Source organism: Nylanderia fulva, unplaced genomic scaffold (genome assembly GCF_048542155.1).
Source record: "Nylanderia fulva isolate GAGA-0341 unplaced genomic scaffold, ASM4854215v1 Scaffold303, whole genome shotgun sequence".
Classification (NCBI taxonomy): Eukaryota; Metazoa; Arthropoda; class Insecta; order Hymenoptera; family Formicidae; genus Nylanderia; species Nylanderia fulva.
In genome coordinates this window covers 77,091-97,586 of record NW_028190372.1, presented here as the reverse complement: position 1 = coordinate 97,586, position 20,496 = coordinate 77,091, and the positions used below count along the sequence as shown (strand labels likewise).

At 42.8% G+C, this 20,496-nt stretch overlaps 2 pseudogenes across 1 annotated transcript; both read right to left on the bottom strand.

Annotated features, from left to right (window-relative positions):
- Positions 1 to 325: 325 nt before the first annotated feature.
- Positions 326 to 1,085, bottom strand: LOC146722510 (myb/SANT-like DNA-binding domain-containing protein 3; annotated as a pseudogene).
- Positions 1,086 to 16,259: 15,174 nt separating this feature from the next.
- LOC114932922 (uncharacterized) lies at positions 16,260 to 19,776 on the bottom strand (annotated as a pseudogene). The gene is made up of 8 exons (XR_014925124.1): positions 19,577 to 19,776; positions 19,222 to 19,494; positions 19,015 to 19,122; positions 18,458 to 18,586; positions 18,070 to 18,305; positions 16,904 to 17,084; positions 16,722 to 16,821; positions 16,260 to 16,364 (listed from the first exon to the last, which is right to left on the bottom strand). The product of XR_014925124.1 is annotated as an uncharacterized LOC114932922 (transcript).
- Positions 19,777 to 20,496: the final 720 nt, after the last annotated feature.

The following is a 20,496-nucleotide window of genomic DNA, read 5'->3' as shown; positions in this document are numbered from 1 at the left end:
TATCAATAATTTTTTGCCCGATCTCATTATTTTTAAAATAATCTTTGTTTTCACTATCTGATGTTAAAATAATATCATTAGTAGATGTATTGAATTCAATCTTGCATTTATCTAAAATACAAATATAAATTAATGAAATAAAAGTAAAAATTTATAAAATAGAAGTAAAAATGAAAAATATCTTCAGTAAATAATGTATTAAAAATGATATATATCTTTTACAAAAAATTAAGATAACATGTTTTTTTTTAATTTATTTTACAGATCAATATAGTGGACATAATATTATTATTATTAATATGATTAATAATAAATACCTTGTGAATCAATATTTTTTTTTGTCGCTCTCATCACTTATAAGATCTTCATTATTGTTTGTGGGGTCTAATGTATCTAAATTTTCATTTGTAGATACTATGTCAAATGTAAGTTCACGCTTTTCTGAAATAAATAGAAGTTAATAAAATAATAATAAAAACAAGAAGCAATAAGAATAAAACATTAATATTAGAAAATATTCAATAATTATATTGCAAAAAATTCAGAGGTCACATTAAATTAGGTTAATAATAGTTAATTGTAGATGTACCTTCAATCTCTAAATCTGTCACATTTGATGTAAATAATACTGGTGCATTTTTCATTAGATGTGGTGCTATATTAAGTACATCAGGATCAATTTTTGCTTCAGTTTCTTCTGGTCCTCCACCAGTTGCTAAACGCGATTGTTTTTCTTTAGTTAATACATCTCTCTGCGACTGCTTTAGATTTGGCCACAATTTTTTCAATTGTTGAAGTTCTCTGTAATCAAAATATTGTGTAATATAATAAAGCGTATATTATTATCTGCTATATTAGGCCCTTCGCATAATCAAAAATATAAAATTCTTACTTCTTGAGAGATTAGTGCCGATTGATTGTATTCTTTACATACTTCACTCCATGCAAGGTCTTTATCTTTTAATGTTGTGCCGTCGCTTTTTTTTTATTTCTATTACATGTTTTTCTAGTATTTGTAAGAATAATTTCCTTTCCATCAATAAATAGTGTTTGTTTTTGCTTGTAGGCTTCTCTTTGCAAGACATTCTGTAAAAAATATATATTTAATATCTACTAAAGTTTAATTTTACTCAATAAGATTGTAACGGGGCTCCTTTCCCGACGCCACGGATCGGCTCGTCGGTGCCAGGATTCGGGAAGAGGGGGAGACTCAGGTTCGCAATAACCACGCCAATCGTTCTGGTAAAAACAGAGTTTATTGAAGCCGCCCTTCAAGAGTTGGCTTATTATCTAGTCTACGCGTACAGAGGGGAATCGCAGGAAGTGCGGACCGCGACTAACTTATACGGACGCGGACACGATTTATAACTAAGGAATACAAATAACGCGACGGACGAAAACGCGACCAAATCATACGGACGCGGGCACGACTTATAACCAAGGTTTACAAATAATAACGCGACGGGTGAAACGCGACCAAATCATACGGACGCGGACACGACTTATAACCAAGGTTTACAAATAATAACGCAACGGGCGAAAACGCGACCAAATCATACGGACGCGGGCACGACTTATAACCAAGGTTTACAAATAATAACGCGACGGGTGAAACGCGACCAAATCATACGGACGCGGACACGACTTATAACTAAGATAGTAGCGCGGCGGACGAAATTTACCCAACGCGGCGTGGATACGAGCGCCCTGAAAAGGGCGAGCTCCGTAAACCGCCTTGGATTCGGGCGCCCTGAGAAGGGCGAGCTCCGCAAAATGTCGGTGGCTCTCGGAGGATCCGGTGACCGAGGAAACTCGGCCTTCCCGACGAGAACGCTCGTCGGCCGGGGTGATGTTTGGAGTGGATCCGGTGCCCGAGGACGCTCGGCCTGCCCGACGAGGACGCTCGTCGACCGGGGTGATGTTCGGAGAGGATCCGGAGACCGAGAATGCTCGGCCTACCCGACGAGAACGCTCGTCGACCGGGGTGATGTTCGGAGAGGATCCGGAGACCGAGAATGCTCGGCCTGCCCGACGAGAACGCTCGTCGACCGGGGTGCTGTTCGGAGAGGATCCGGTGACCGAGGACGCTCGGCCTGCCCGACGAGAACGCTCGTCGACCGGGGTGATGTTCGGAGAGGATCCGGAGACCGAGAATGCTCGGCCTACCCGACGAGAACGCTCGTCGACCGGGGTGATGTTCGGAGAGGATCCGGAGACCGAGAATGCTCGGCCTGCCCGACGAGAACGCTCGTCGACCGGGGTGATGTTCGGAGAGGATCCGGTGACCGAGGACGCTCGGCCTGCCCGACGAGAACGCTCGTCGACCGGGGTGATGTTCGGAGAGGATCCGGTGACCGAGGACGCTCGGCCTGCCCGACGAGAACGCTCGTCGACCGGGGTGATGTTCGGAGAGGATCCGGTGACCGAGGACGCTCGGCCTGCCCGACGAGAACGCTCGTCGCCCGGGATGGTTAGGAGGTGAGGAGTGGTCCTTGAGTACGCTCAAGAGACCAGGACGGGACTGGTCCCGAAGTCTCGGCTGCGCCGCTTTATATACCCGTCGGTCAGCCCCCTTCAACTAGCTTGGAGTGGGGCGGTTCGGTCGGGTGGGGCGAAAAGGCAAATTCCCACGTGTTTGACGTGTGGTGGCCCCGACAGGGGCCGTTTATATGAGCGCGGGCGGACGGTCGGCCTCGCGCTTGCGCGGCTTCTAGTGACGACCAAAACGGGTCGTCACATCACCCTCCCTTTTTACGGGGGGTGAGGCAGTTGGCGGATCATCCGTGGCTGACCACGCCGATTGAATCGGATGATCCAGCGGCCGTCCGGGGTGCGCACTTTATATCGCCGCGAGATGGTGGCGGCGTAGAACGGAACGTCGACCGTTCGTCCGTTCCCCAGGGTAACCTGCACGTGGTGCGGTTGGCCCACCGCTGTAGGGGGCGCCGGTCGTTGCGCGATGGTCGGCGGCACGGCGGTGGAGGGTGCCGGTGGACGCGTGGTCGATCGGCACGCGGCGTCTGATCGTCTGCCGTCACCGTGCGAGGACGGTGAGATCGTCGTTGGCTCGACTGTCGGGTTATCCGCTTCGCGCGCGTCTGATGGCGCCGACCGAGGTGTGCCGGTCGGGGGTTGGCGCGACTTTGTAGCTGGTCGCCCGGCGGTGCTCAATGCTGGCTGGCCTCCCGCTCCAGGAGGCATCGGTCGCCGCACGGTGGCCGTTAACCCGGCCGTGGAGGGCGCCGGTTGGCGCGCGGTGGCATGATGCGTTGATCGATGTGTCGGTCGTGATGGTGGTCGGGCTGGGCGGCGTGCGTCGGTCGGTGTCGTTGTAGGCTTGGTGGCGGCGGCGATGGTGATGACGGCGGAGGCTGGCGAGTCCGAGAGGACCGGTGGTCGTCGGCGGTGGCTCGGGGGTGGCGGGGGTGTTGCGAGAAACGCCATTTTCCGGCTCCGTTGTTCCACGTCGGACCGTTGGATGTAGGTCCCCACCCGAGGCACCGGCCGGTCGGTTCGTCCGGAGACGGACGGGTTGTTTTGTCCGGAAACGGACGGATTGTCTCGCCCGGAATCGGACGGTTGGTCTCCTTGACACTGGTCAGCTTTTGTGCTTCCCATCGTGGCGAGGATAGACTCGGGGCTGAGAGCGCCCGTCTTTTATACCTCTCCGGAGTATAGCGCGGACCGTGGAGAGTGCCGCTCTCGGTGTTCGGCCGGACAGCCACACGAAAAAAAGCGCGGACCATGAAGAGTGCCGCTCTCGGTGCTCGGTCGGGAAATCGCGAACGTGTAGCGAAAAAGCGCGGACCCTGACGAGTGCCGTTCTCAGTGTTCGGTCGGGAGTTCGCGAACGTGTAGCGAAAAAGCGCGGACCCTGACGAGTGCCGCTCTCGGTGTTCGGCCGGACAGCCACACGAAAAGAAAGCGCGGACCCTGAAGAGTGCCGCTCTCGGTGCTCGGTCGGGGAATCGCGAACGTGTAGCGGAAGAGCGCGGGCCATGAAGAGTGCCCTCCTACGGTTCGTCCGCGGGCGGCGGTTCTGAGGCTGGCTTCAAATCTCGGACGTGGACATGTCGGTGCCACCGACCTCGGTCGTCCTTCAGGTCCATGATGACGGGGGAGATGATGCGGCCAACCGTCATCGGGCCACCAAATCTTGGTGCTAGCTTGGCATTAAAGCCCCGCTCTTTGTTCGATAGCGGGTGTTCCTTCTTCCACACCCGGTCCCCAATTTTTGGACGCCAGTCACGCCTGCGCAAGTCGTAATTTCGCTGCTGGTGTTGGAACGCGCGAGCCAGGTTGATCCTGACGATTTCGTAGGCGTCTTCGAGGCGGCGTCGGACTGCTCCGGGGGCGGCGTTGGCGGTTGCCGGACGTCGGTCGTCAGGGTACGGCGACTGTAGCTCCCGGCCGTATATCAGGAAGGCCGGGGTATATCCCGTGGATTCTTGCCGCGCGGTATTGAAAGCAAACTGGAGCTGGGGGATGTGCTCATCCCAGCGGCGGTGCCGGCCCTCCACGTATTGCGCCACCATAGTTTTTATGGTGCGGTTGGCTCTCTCGACCGGGTTGCACTGTGGGGCGTAGGCGGAAGCGGTCTGGTGATTGATCCCGAAGGATCTTAACAACCCTTCGAGCTGGTGCGATCGCAACTGAGTCCCGTTATCAGAGATGATGGTGTCCGGGCAACCATGGCGATATATTATGCGCCCGGCGACTTCTCGTGTGACGTTGGCGGCGGTGGCCTGGCGGAGTGGTGTCATCTCCACCCACTTTGAGAACCGATCCTGCATGGTTAGCAGCCAGGTATGCCCACTGGTCGACCGTGGCAATGGTCCGACCAGGTCAATCGAGACTTGTTGCCACGGATGCGTGACGTTGGTGGCCCGAAGTTTCCCGGCTGGCAGGGTTTGTGCGGCTTTATGGGTGGCGCAGTTCCGGCAGTCACGGACGTATCGAGTGACGTCGCGGAACATTCCTGGCCAATAATATAAGCGGGCCACCCGTGCGATGGTCTTTGTGATTCCGAAGTGTCCGGCGGTCGGGTTGTCATGTAGCCGGCGTAGTATTTCCGCGCGTTGGGGCCTCGGGACGCATTGCTTCCATTGCTCCTCACTGGGCGAGTCGTGAAAGTTGAGATCGTGCAGCAAGTGCCGAAATAGCCGGCGGTTCTGTATCCGGTAGTCCGCATGGTCGGCCGGGTGTTGTTGCACCTCGCGATACATGCGACGGTACCACCGACAATCTGGGGCGGTCTGGAGGACACAGGCCTCGGGTTGACGGGAGAGAGCGTCGGCTACGATGTTCAGTTTTCCTTTTCTATATTGAATCTCGTAATCGTACTGCTGGAGCTCGAACACCCATCTCCCTAGGCGGCCGGTGGGAGCCTCCAAACGTTGCAACCATCGGAGCGACTGGTGATCGGTGACGACCGTGAAGTGATAGCCCTCTAGATAGTCGCGCATTCGGCGAATTCCCCAAACCACCGCCAAGCACTCCAATTCTGTAGCGCTGTAGTTTCTTTCGGCGTTATTTAGGGTGCGACTGGCGTAGGCAATGACGCGTTCGCCTTCGGGCAGTTCTTGGGTGAGTACAGCCCCCAGCCCGCAAGCGCTGGCGTCGGTCTGGAGGGTAAACGGTCGGCTGAAGTCGGGACAGGCCAGAACCGGCGCGGTGGTGAGTGCCCGCTTCAGCTCGTCGAACGCCTTCTCTTCCTCCGGCCCCCAAGTAAAGCGTGCCTTTTTATGGGTCAGGCGTGTCAATGGTGCGGCGGTGGCGGAAAAGTCTGGTACAAAGCGACGGTACCAGGAGGCGACTCCAAGGAATTGGCGCACTTGACGGACAGTGGTAGGTGCTGTCCAGGCGGCCACTGCACTGACCTTATCTGGGTCAGTTCGAATGCCGTCTTTGTCCACTATATGCCCCAAGTATTTGAGGCGACTGCAACAGAAGTGGCACTTCTGTGGGTTGAGGCGGAGGCGCGCTTGTCGTAGCCGTCTGAAGACTTCGGCCAGGTGTTCCATATGAGCCTCTAATGAAGGACTGACTACGATGATGTCGTCGAGATAGACCAATACATTGGGCTCCAATTCTGGGCCGAGGACGCTGTCCAGCAACCGCTGGAACGTGGCCGGTGCTGAGTGCAACCCAAAGGGCATGACTCTAAATTGATAGAGTCCTCGCCCGGGAATCGTAAAGGCGGTGGCGGGGCGGCTGGCCGAGTCTAGTGGCACCTGCCAATATCCGTCTTTCAAGTCCAATGTAGATAGATACTGGGCCCCACGGAGCTTGTCGAGCGTAGCGAGGATGTGCGGCAGTGGGTAGGCGTCCTTATCAGAAGCTTGGTTCAGTTTGCGATAATCAACGCAGAACCGGTGGCCCCCATCTTTCTTTTTTACGAGGACCACGGGGGAACTCCAGGCACTGCCGGAGGGCTCGATCACCCCGGCGTCTAGCATCTTGTTAACCTCGCTATCGATGACGGCTTGCATGGCTGGATTACGCGGTCGGTACCGCTGTTTTATCGGGGCCCCGGGTCGTAGTCTGATCCGGTGTTCGGCGCGGTCGGTGGGTCCCCGCACGGATTCGAATAACCGAAGCTCGGTGTCCAGAAACTGCCGGAAGCGCTGGTCCTCTTCGGGCGAACGTGGAGAGATCCCGGCTGATAATCGGCCGTGGATAGTTGCCAAATAGATTGGGGCCGTCTCTTTCGGCCGATCGGGTGGCGGAGGCGGCAGGGTGAGGCGTAATCGAGCCCACAGGTCGACCCCGATGAGGACCTCGCTGCTAAGGTTATCCAAGACCTGGAAACGGTGGCGGACAGAGCGAGGGCCGATCCGGAAGGCGAGTCGGACTGAGCCGGAGGTGGATGCCCTGGAGCCGTCGGCCAGGTTGACCGGTTCTTCGGATGGCTGGATCTGGAGGCCGTGTTCGGACAGGCGGTCGGCCATGGTGGCGTTTATGAAGGACACCTCCGATCCGGAATCGAGAAGCGCCCAGGCGGTGAGTCGGCGGATCCGGACTAATAGGTGCGGCCGTGGCGTGTACTCTAACTGGACGCGGGTCGGGCGGTGGCCTCCTCGGTTCCGACCCGCTGGCCGTTTCCCGCCGGAGGATGGCAGTCCCGTGTTAGAACGCCATCCTTCCCGCACTGTGAACAGAACTTTCGTGCTGGGCGGCGGCAATCAAGTCGGGTGTGTCCTCGCTGCTTGCACCGCCAGCAGCAGTTCGAGCGGTCATATGTGGCTGCAGCGAGATTTGCCTCGGTAGATCTGGAGACCTCGCGACGTTGTTCCTGACGGCGCCGGTGGATCTCCTCCCACTCAGCGGCGCGGCTACATAGTTCGGAGACGGTGTGCAGCTCGTCTAGCCGAATGTATAGCTGGAGCTCTGGGTCAGCGTTTTCGTACAGCTGTTCGAGCTGGTCCCTGCGGGTGTAACCGCCGGCCCGACGCATCATGGTTTGCACGGCGGTGGCGTATCGAGTAAAAGCCTCCCCTGGCTTTTGTCGCCGGCCTTGTATTTCTCGCCGCAATTGTCGCTTATACCCGGGCGACAGGTATTGGGCGAGGAAATCTTTTCGGAATTCGGTCCAGGTGGACCACTGTTCTCTGGTGTTCCTCTGCCACAGGAGGGCCTCGCCTTTTAGCAGCTCGGCTAGCCCGATTAAGAGATGGTGGTCTTCCAGACCATAGGCCACACTGAGTTCCTCTAGATGCTCGAGGAACGCGAGGGGGTCTTTACCCTCGAAATGGCAGCCCCACTTGCGTATCTGGTTAAGGGACTTCGCCGGGTCGGCTTCAGGTGGTTCGGGGGTTCCTCGTGCACTCCGGTAACGGTCTTCGCGGCTGGGTACTTGGAGTGTTACGGACGCTCCGGTGTCGGCGTGGGTAGCCATCACGTGGTTTCTGATGCGGCGGCGGAGGTCGACTAATCTCCCTTCCGGGTCGAGGTCGCGGTCGGCGAGATAACGGGCGGCTTTCTCTTTGTCTAGGTGGTAAATCCACCCAAGCATATGGATTGCGAACCGGAGTCTCAGACGGTCGAGTCAGGTCCCTGTTCGGGCGCCATGTAACGGGGCTCCCTTCCCGACGCCACGGATCGGCTCGTCGGTGCCAGGATTCGGGAAGAGGGGGAGACTCAGGTTCGCAATAACCACGCCAATCGTTCTGGTAAAAACAGAGTTTATTGAAGCCGCCCTTCAAGAGTTGGCTTATTATCTAGTCTACGCGTACAGAGGGGAATCGCAGGAAGTGCGGACCGCGACTAACTTATACGGACGCGGACACGATTTATAACTAAGGAATACAAATAACGCGACGGACGAAAACGCGACCAAATCATACGGACGCGGGCACGACTTATAACCAAGGTTTACAAATAATAACGCGACGGGTGAAACGCGATCAAATCATACGGACGCGGACACGACTTATAACCAAGGTTTACAAATAATAACGCAACGGGCGAAAACGCGATCAAATCATACGGACGCGGGCATGACTTATAACCAAGGTTTACAAATAATAACGCGACGGGTGAAACGCGACCAAATCATACGGACGCGGACACGACTTATAACTAAGATAGTAGCGCGGCGGACGAAATTTACCCAACGCGGCGTGGATACGAGCGCCCTGAAAAGGGCGAGCTCCGTAAACCGCCTTGGATTCGGGCGCCCTGAGAAGGGCGAGCTCCGCAAAATGTCGGTGGCTCTCGGAGGATCCGGTGACCGAGGAAACTCGGCCTTCCCGACGAGAACGCTCGTCGGCCGGGGTGATGTTTGGAGTGGATCCGGTGCCCGAGGACGCTCGGCCTGCCCGACGAGGACGCTCGTCGACCGGGGTGATGTTCGGAGAGGATCCGGAGACCGAGAATGCTCGGCCTACCCGACGAGAACGCTCGTCGACCGGGGTGATGTTCGGAGAGGATCCGGAGACCGAGAATGCTCGGCCTGCCCGACGAGAACGCTCGTCGACCGGGGTGCTGTTCGGAGAGGATCCGGTGACCGAGGACGCTCGGCCTGCCCGACGAGAACGCTCGTCGACCGGGGTGATGTTCGGAGAGGATCCGGAGACCGAGAATGCTCGGCCTACCCGACGAGAACGCTCGTCGACCGGGGTGATGTTCGGAGAGGATCCGGAGACCGAGAATGCTCGGCCTGCCCGACGAGAACGCTCGTCGACCGGGGTGATGTTCGGAGAGGATCCGGTGACCGAGGACGCTCGGCCTGCCCGACGAGAACGCTCGTCGACCGGGGTGATGTTCGGAGAGGATCCGGTGACCGAGGACGCTCGGCCTGCCCGACGAGAACGCTCGTCGACCGGGATGGTTAGGAGGTGAGGAGTGGTCCTTGAGTACGCTCAAGAGACCAGGACGGGACTGGTCCCGAAGTCTCGGCTGCGCCGCTTTATATACCCGTCGGTCAGCCCCCTCCAACTAGCTTGGAGTGGGGCGGTTCGGTCGGGTGGGGCGAAAAGGCAAATTCCCACGTGTTCGACGTGTGGTGGCCCCGACAGGGGCCGTTTATATGAGCGCGGGCGGACGGTCGGCCTCGCGCTTGCGCGGCTTCTAGTGACGACCAAAACGGGTCGTCACAAGATTCAAATATCATCGTTCATTAATTACATATATTTCAAACCTGTATATTTCTCGATGATTTTTTTCAATGAAGATTGAAAATTGAAGCGATGAAACACATCCGTACGAACGCAAGATAACAGCACACAAGAATACGTATATTGCATGTCTGCATGTATCATATGTGTTTCCGATGCAATGTTCCTATTGGAGGAAATGCTATGTTCCTTTTGGAGAAATAATAGTAATATTACGAAAATAGCCGATTCGCGCGCGCGAAAATAAGCACAGGCTTAAGTATGTCTTCATCAAGTCAGTCTCAAATTAAATAAGATTTACTTGAGTGTTAACTTCTTCACGAAGATTGTCTTATTTCACGACTATGAGATCTATGACGATTATGAAATCTATTAATCTTAAGACAATCTAGATTGAATAAAATAGACTTGATCATAATCATCTTATGTGTTAATTTGAGACTCGACTATGAATACGGGCCTTTGTCCCCACATTCCCAACCAGTCCAACCTCTTTTGACGACATCTTCGACAATCTCAGTTTGGAAAGAATTTGATATCGCAATAAGCCACCTTCAAGAATCAGAAAACTTTGCTTTGTTGCTCGAAACGGGTGTATATTAATTAAAATTTATAAATGTACAGTTCTCAGGTCAACTACAATAAAGCTATACGCTTAAAAAGTTTACTGATTATTTGTCGTAATATACAATAAAAAATTACATATTAATTATTCAAGATACAAGTGAGAAATAAATATCATTAAAATATACAAAAAAAATTTATTAATTTGACTCTGAAAAGTAAGTGACATGGTTCTCAAAGTGCAAGGTTTCATTTGACAACTTACAATTTTCTTCAGAAACACAGAAGAAAAAGGTATTTGTATATAGTTTTGTATATTCACTTCGTTGTGTGTGTAGAGCTTTTAAAAATACGTTGAATCCTTATTCTAATCTAATCTTCTTCTAATGTAATACTTTTTGTATTTCAAATGTTGTAGTAATTATTCTGTAAGAGCTTTGACATTATTTCTAAATGGACATCGAGAAACATCATAGTTTTTTGAGAGCAGGCCGCCATGTTATTTTTCTGAGTCATTAACAAATTGGTACTCTGGCATTACGAGCAATTATTTTTCATTGTACGGGCTAGTATGAATTTCAAATCAAATCTCTATAAACGACTATTATATTTTGTGCACTAAGAATAATATATCGCATTTATTTTCTAGAATCAAATTGTAATCAGTTTTACTTATATGTATGTATATTCAATGTGAACTTGCACCTTGAATAAAATATCACAGTTACTTTTCATGGTAATATATTATTACTAAATTTAGATAATATACACTTTACGTATGTTCACTTTAAACTGGCACCTTGAATAACATATCAGTTACTTTTCGTGATAATTTATTATTAGATCGTTTAAATTTTTGAGTACCTTCTTTTGAACATGGCCTGACCTTTTCATTTTTATGATTTTTTTAGGATATCACTTACTTTTTAAAGTACAGATATATAGAGCAGCTTTCTAGTAATTCAAGTATTACAAATATATGTATTTTCGATTCTTATCACATAACTTTGTATAAGTAACAATTTATGCAATACAGTTCAAAATAATTGAAATATATGGTATATATGTACATATATAAAATATATAATTATATTATAGTATACATATATATTTTATTTAATCATATATGTAAATGTTTGTATAATTGTAATAATTTTTAACGATACATTGCACATTTATTTCAATTGCAACAGAATGAATTTATATTCTTGTATGAATATTGAAAATAAAGAATGGGCCCCTCCATCGCCCATTCTCGTGAGAACGCAACCATATATTTTTCTTCGTCTCTCCGATTTTAACACGACATACATATTTCTGTCTGATAATTTTTTTCTTGATGATACTTTTTGAAATGTCATGAAGCCTAGGTCAAATTAGAAACTTATTGCACTCGTTTTAATGCAGCGCTTACAGCAGCTTTTATAAAGCGCCAGAGCAGCCGATATTTTATTTTGGCGCTTACGGCAACTTTTATACAGCGCTAGAACAGAGCATGTTTTAATGTAGCGTTTATGGCAGCCTTTATACAGCGCCATTATTTAATCTGTTCTAAGAACAATATTTATGCCCCTTGTGCTCCTTTGAGCCATTTTTTCTTGAACACTTCCATATCATTAGAGTAATACCATTCCGATTTTTGTCAGCTCTCAACATACACGTGTAGTGACCACGATTCATTTCTTCACCTTCGTGAAATATAGCGCTTATTAGCTTGTACTTTTTTTTATTAATCGTGATATTACTCGTCGGCACGGCGGTCATTCGATTGTTGATAAATTTTTTAGAAGCACCGTTTATAAAAGTATATAAATTGAGCTGTATTACTACGACGGATAAAGTTGATTCGATTACGGTTTTCTTTTTCAACACGGTGCCCTTACATTCGTTACAATTGCCGTTTATCGTTTCCTATTTAGAAAATTCTACATTAATCAAACTTTGTAGAGTGACACCTTTTTTCCTTTTTAATGTCGAATGTATAGGTAATATTAACAAACTACTGCTTTCCAGCTTAGTTACATTGTAATTACATTTGACATTCGAGCAACATGTTACGTGCTTTAATTCGAGTTTTAATACATCATTGATGTCGGAATACGTCGACATTAGAGCCGTAAAAAATTCCGAAACATCTTGTTGTGTTCGTTCTTCGAAGCGTTTTCCGACAGATCTTCTAACCGCTTGAATGTTGCAATATTTACGTTCACCATACGCGCAGATAGCATCAGTCAATGCATTTGATGCTTTATTTTTTAGTATTTGTTGCCTAATACGTACGCAATGAAAGGCACATTGTAATATTACATTAGCGTCACACGAAACAGCATCGTTATTGCAAATGCCATATATTTTCCACGTAACTATACTTTCTGGTTCCTCACAATCATAATTCTGCACATCATCAATGATATAAGGGATAGCCCATCGACGATCGTACATTTTCACAACCTTTTTCTCGGACCGATTGATTTGTGGCAGTTCAGATTTGAATATAGATCTCAGTCGATTATATTCCACAATGGCTCTCGAGTTTGCTTTAACTGATGCTGGAATGAAATTTATCAAATGTAGGCCTTCCAATTTACTTACTCGTGACAAACCTACATAGGCTTGACCATCACTGAATACAGTCGTTCCTAAATCCATCATTGCATTGTTACATGTAATTCCTTCGATTATAAATAATTCGACATTCTTTAATTTGTCTCTCAAAGTTTTCAAGACCATGTCTGACAATTGCGTATATTTTGGTGTAGATTCATGACTAACCGGTAGTTGAAACATTCTATGGATTGTCAAGCCATCGATATTGAATGCTGCGATACCCGTGGGAGCAGATATGGCAGTCGTTTTTTCCAAATTTATTCTGATCCAATGTTTAATCGTTTCAATTAGAAAACTTTTCCCTGTACCACCCTCGCCACTTACGTACAGTCGCAGAATCTGATTCTTATCTTGTAAAACTTGGCATACTCCATCAAAGACTCTTTTCTGGTCTTTGTTCAATTGCGACATCATTTGCGATAAATCAATCGGGTCGTCAATCTTACCAAAATCTTCCAGATCTTTCATCGCGTCGTCAGCTTCTATCGGATTACAATCCAGTTCATCGTCATCGGATTTGTCTCTGTCTGCTGTTTTCAGATCATTTTCGCGCTTCTCGATTAATTCAGCAACGTTCTCAAAAGCTTTCTGTATTTCTTCGAGCCTTTCGTGATATTTCATTACCTTCGTTAAAACAGACTCTGAATTCTTAAAGGCATCCGTGTAAGTCTCGAATGTACCTTTGAGTTCACTCAAATCTCTTCATGGTTTGAACAGAAGAAGAAGCGAGTAGAAGTATTTTTCGGGCTCAGTTTTTATATTAAATCTATAATGGTTAATTAAATAACCCTTTTTTCGTTTTTTTAAAAATAAACCCGATGCCAGTTTGTAACACTTGACTTCGTCATTATTTGACATCTGTTTCGTAATTTCCCAGAATCTGGCAAAATCGTACAAATTCAATGATTCTAATTCCTGAGGTCTATTTGGATAGTAATCATCGATGAGTGACGAACAGTAAATATTCATAGAATTTTTATTGAGAGCTTAAATTTCATTAAATGTTTTAACTTTTCTATTTCTCACCTCATTAACATCGATCCATTTGACCATGGTATCATTATCCGTACCGTACAAGGGATTCCCTAATAGTGTATCCGCAGCTTCTAAAGCACCGCATTCTCTGTTATTTAATGAACGCATTGCAAAATTCCACAGTTTCGATGCCAAGGACTTATTCGAATCTATCACTTCAAAGTCTGTATTGCATTTTTCCGACTTTGTCGTGTATTTTGTTAAATATGAGTTTAAAAACTCTGATTTTTCTCTAATAAATTGTATGTCCATATTTCCCTTCCAGGCTAATTTGATAGACGGATTATAATCATTTATAAACCTTTCCGACTCCTTGCAAGGAAGATCGTACAATCTGCTCTTACTGCGTAAATTTTTTCTACCGACTATCGAAGTGATAACGTCTCTTAAAACGAAATTCTCAGTAACTGGCCGAGGAAAATCGAACCGACACTTACTGTATATATTAGTTTCCGTTTTTTTCGTACGCATGCAATACGAGTTATGTTTATGATTCTGATCACTTATTACCGTATCGTACAACGTTGGCAAAACATTTTCATCTGGAATTTCACACGTTACGTATTTTTGAATAAACGTAGCAACTTCTTCATCCGGCGATTTTCCTAATACTGGAGCATCTTTTATCCAAATCATACAATGCATGTGCTGCATACTTCTACGTTGATATTCCAGTCGCCAGAAGTAATGAATAACCTTTCCTATAGGATTATCGGACGAACAAATAAAATCAATCATGGCTTTGAATTTTATGAACATGAATCTAGAAGTACTTACAGGATCGTATGCGATTAGTTCGTTGATGCCTAACTTCTCTTTATCGGGATTCATATCTCGTAAATATTCACCCAAATCGGACCATTTCCATTCACTAGGACTCAAAGTCAAAAACCACGTCGCTGGACCGTAATGCAAAGTCATGCATTTTACATTATTGGACGGTTGTCGCCAAAATTGATCCGTATTTCTCAATTTTGCGTAAATACTCATTAAATTCGATTCTAATTGGTAACTTTTCAATTCGTTCAAGTATCTACCAGCAGTGTATCTCTCTCGTGGGTTAGTAACCATCATCGTATAATAGATACCACTTTTCAACTGTCGGTAGTTAGCATCATTGAGAAGGAAGAACAGATACTGCAGATTCAACCTGAATCTACTATGTTTCGACATCAATCGTGTTCTAATAAATAAATATTCCGGCAATGCAAAGTTTCTATCTTCTCGTTGTCCATTGACACCATCAGGATATAAATCAGGGAAACACATGACATCCAGATATTTATAACGATTATCCATTGGAAAATCTTCAATTTTCACCATTTGATAAAGCTTCAATGCAGATTCGTCATCGATTTTTTTCGCGTGTATTGGGTATATTGTATACTGATCGTTAATATCCGAATGTTCAGTGATTTGTGTGAGAAAAGCCGTACGTTTTAAAACGGTTTGATCATTATTATTTTTGTTTTGCTGTACATTGCACAAATTCAATGCTGGTAATTCTTCAACCACCTCATTTATTTCGTCATTGTCGCTTTCCTCATCGACAATCCTATATTCTGTTTCCTGCAACTTATCCTTTAATAGATCATCAGATGACGCTGGAAGACGAATTTTTGAGTAATGAGGATTATTTTCTTTCAACCATTGTAAAGCCTTATACATTTTATTAATATCTACCAAATTTTCCCAAACCACTTTAGATTTCTTGGGTATACCTCGAACGAGAATGTGCAACTCGTGATTCAAATTTATAGGATCTTCCGGAGGACATACCTTATCCAATGTTTCTTGTAAAGGCAGAGGCAAATGAAATGTTCTACCTTTTCCTAAACAGAGTTCGATTATATAAGTTTCTTGATTTAAAATGTGCTATATTTAAATCATTTAATTATTTTTTTAGTTCAAGTACAATTAACAGCAAAAACTGCATATACGTAGGTTTGTATTTGACTCTACTGCCATTACTTGAAACAAATACATTATTCGATATTAACAAATTGGAACTCTGGAATTACGAGTAATTATTTTTCATTGTACAGACTAAGTTTAAATTTTTGAGGACCTTCTTTTGAACATGGCTTGACCTTTTCATTTATATGATTTTTTGAAGATAGGGTGAGAGAGGACGAATGAGGGTAAGAGAAGACGAGATAGGCGAAAAAGGGTGAAATTCAGTTTCTTACTAGAATTACATTTTTACTACATAACTATATGGCAAAATCATTAGTACATTATATAATTATAAAAAATATGCATCATTAATACTTTACATAATAGTACTTTAAACATTAGCTGAATAAAATGGTAAAGACAATTATTTTAAAAACAAAACCTTTCAATATTATGATATATCATTTTTCTAATTCGACAACGTTACTCTTAAATTATAAAAGTTTAACTTTAAAATCCATAAAATCTTATCTTCTTACATACTAATATAAATTATATAAATAATACTTCGTATAATATTATTCGCTATCTTCATCTACTAATGACGAGAATTGAAGGGGAGTAAATGCCTTTCTTGACGGCGTGCTGTAAAGAAATATTTTTGTGTAATTTATTATGAATTTTCATTCAAATTTAAATGTAATATTATTTATTATTTGAAAATTACATCGCGATTCAAATTTATCATCAATCTTAATGTTAAAATATTTAATTTATATTTATTTTAAACAAATTTCTAAGTAATAATACACTTTTATCGGCGATTAAAATACTGAGAAGCCCTTTTAAGTTTGAAAAATTTCAATAGTTTAGAGATGTTAAACTTTGTATAAAAAGGTGATTCATTAGACTTTTTTGTTAACTTTTTGTAAAAGTTATTTACTAATTGATAAGTTTGGAACGATTTTCTATAAATACGTGGAAAATTATTTATTAACTTACCCTACACGTTTCAAACGAGTTTGTTTTGAGTCCAGATAACTAGATATTTTTTTTTTTATGGCTTCTTCAGTGATTGCCGGAAATGATTGTTTAGCTGCCTCTAAAAAAAATTTTTAATTTAAATTTAATGTTATGGTACCTTTTATTCTTACAATGCCCAATTATATATATTCAATTCGTACCAAACATGCATTTACAAAAAGATAACTCCTTAAAACTTTCATTCTTCATTTTAGTTTCCTAATTAATCTTTTGACCAACAAAGCTGTAATGTTTTAACGCACTATCTAGTATGGTTCTTTGGAAAATGTTGTTAATAAAATTACCCTTATTATTTCCTCCAATACTTTTCATATAATCAATCTGAAAAATAGTTATATACAAACTTAGTATTTTTTATATAAAAATTAAAATTTGTAAGCTTTATATTATTTAATGAAACCAATCAACCATTTAAAATATCATAAAAGGTAAAACCCAAACATCTAAAAAATATCGATGAATTATTTTATTTACGTGCATATTTATGATTTTAAACATGATTTTTGTTCGTAAGTAGAACATAATATTTGCACTAGCAATTTTTACTTAAAAATTATGTGTATCATATATAAATAATTTTAACAGGATGGTGAAAGTTTTGCATAGACATTTGTTTTAAATGTATATAAAATAAGAGAAATCGCATCATACAAGATAAGCATGCATATGATAAAGTGTGAAAGCGGTGGCAGTAGCGAAATGGAAAGATGCATCAATTTCGTTCAATATAATCGTAATGTAATTGTACAAAGATTAGTAAAGCATCAAGATATTATAGCATTCTTGCACCACTCTTTTTAATTACCTATATGCATATGTTTGTATACACAGGTTTGTATACACAGATTTGTATATTGGTATATTGTGCAATTCACATTTAGTACAAGACACATCTATATGGAAAATGTATGTTTATAATTATTCTATGTACAGTCAGCGGCGATTAATTCTGTCACCCCCCGTTTGAAAATATTTTGCGTGCGAACAAAATGTGGCAACAGCGCGTATGGGATAAGCTGTAGTTGGAGCAGTGGGTGTGTTCAAATCACGGCTGATCGCATACGCGCTGTTGTCACATTTCGTTCGCGCACAAAATATTTTCAAACGGGGGGTGACAGAATTAATTGCCGCTGACTGTATTACATAATATTGTGTACTATTTGTTTACATTATTGTTTCCTCCTAGAGAAAGCTTTTGTGATAGTATATTTTTTGGGTTACGAAACAAAAGATATAAATTAAAAAACATATGTTTTGAGGTTGTAAGAATTGAATTATAGTGTTTTTAGAAAAAGTCTGTACTTACCACATTGAAAGTGAAATTCTTACGTATCAATTTTTGCTCTAGTTTTTGTATGGTCTTGTTAGGATCACCGATAGGAAAATATTCTTTACATAATGTTTGCTGTGTAACTGAAGAAATTGGAGTATTTGACGTAGCTCTCATTTCATTTGACACCTTAAGTGATTTTATTAATTTGTCAGTGTTTTCTTGTTTCAACGACAACTGATGTAGATTTTTTAATAATTTTGTCTGCTTTTCTAAAAAAAAAAAATTTTACATTATAATGTAATGACATTTTTTACAAAACTATATATAGTTTACAAAACTATATAGAGTTTTGTAAAAAATGTTATCAATTTTGTACTATATTATTATTATTATAATACTACAACTGTTAATATATTATTACTTGATATATTACGTAATACTTCTAATAACTGTGAATTAGTAGGTTCAACAATTTTTGACTCTACACTTTCAGGCTTTTGTAAAATTTGTTGACCCGACATTCCATTATCCGAATCAATGGATGGACCAGCTTAAAAAAATATGCAATATAAGTTAGTTGAAAATTGTCTTGTACACCGTAAAAAGTACCGATTGAAACCGCCTACATTATTTAAGGCTGATAATCTTGTAACTTGCGTTGAACGATATGAAAAATGTATTAAATGTATTACTGTACTTTCTCACATACAGTATTATATTATCTTTATATGCAACACGTGATTTAATATCGTTGAACGTGAGTTTCAATTTTACGATCTTATAATTAATACGAATGCGAGGGAAGCTAACAATTACAAACGATGTAACGCGAAAATTTAACGCTCTCGATAATAATTCTCCTTTGGTACTTTTTACGGTGTAATAATTCGATGAAACGTAGCTTTATTTTCATGCAAGTTTTAGCAATATTTTCAAATCAAAATAATTTTATCACTACATATTTTATGGACTACTTACATTCTATAGTACTTGCGAGACTTCTTTTATCAGACGCCGTAAGTAATTTATTGTACGATGAATTAACACCTGATGATTTGTGTCTTGGCAATTCCATTTCGATCTCACCTGAAGTAATGCTGTTATCATCAGAATGTTCGCGTGAGTTATACTCATCACTATCATCATGATCAATACTAAAGTCAATTTGATCACATTGCGTCTTACTTTCTCTTGTCATATTGTTTACGTTAAGTGTAGGTGGTACGTATGAGTTTTTCTGATTTACATCTTCATCACTTTTATCAGTATCTTTGAAAGATTTTGATGCAGATGTTTTATCGACCTTACTTTTTTTTGTTAATGGTTCTTGTACATAATCTTTCATAGATTTACTCTTTCTTTTAGCTCTACTTGTTTTTAATTTCATTGCATCATTTGCATCACTTAACTCAGAAATACCATCAATATTCAAGAATTCAGTAGCTTCTATGTAACTATCTACAATTATATGAATTATATTATATTAATAATATATACCTACTTTAAGAATTATATATTTATTATGTATTTCGAAAATTACCATTTTCTTTGATGATTTTTAATATGGGAATTTTTTCCCAATCATTTTCAGGGATAATCTTATCTATTTTAGATTGTTTCAAATTTACAGATCCGTCTGGAGGAATTCGAACATGTTTCAAATCCTTTGTAATCCACAAAGAAGGATACACTTTCTTTTTATTAGAAGAATCGTGAATAATAACATACTCCTTCATTGCTAATTATCTAAAACATTATAAACAAACAATTCAGCACTATCTTTTCATTGATTTGGACATTCCGATGCTCTAAAAGTTATTTTTTTTGCTTCCTTCAATAAGCTTAGTGGTAGTAATTTTTTTTATTAAACATCATAGAAATATGTTTTCATGTTATAGGGATTAAAATATTATTAGAATAAACGGGTGTAAGTACGAATGTGCGTGTGCGTGTGTATACATGTGTATGTGTGTCGCACCCATATCTTGCAAATCTCGGCACATATTTTTTGTCTTTTTGTGTGTATAAATAGATAGTACAATAAAATTTTAGATATATACTTTATTAGTTACAAAATTACCCGAAAGTGGTCTTTAAAAATTAGTTTTTTGAATTTAAAGGTTTTGTTTAAAATATAATTTTGATAACCTAAATATCACCGTTTTTCAAATTGTTACCCACCATTTATTTAACTTAACCTAACAATTCTAATGTAAAAATGTAGGAAATATGAAGTGACTTACGTGACTACATGCTGTGTCTAGGTTCTATATATATACAGGGCGTCTCATTTTATAACATATATATTTTATTTAATATACAATTTATTTTTCAAATGTTTCGAATGTATGAATTAACGGATTTGTTACATAAACATTTCCCGCACAGGGAATTTTAAATACTTTAGCATTTATGCAATCTAAAGACCAACTTTTAATACAGTTTTCAGACTCTTTTACA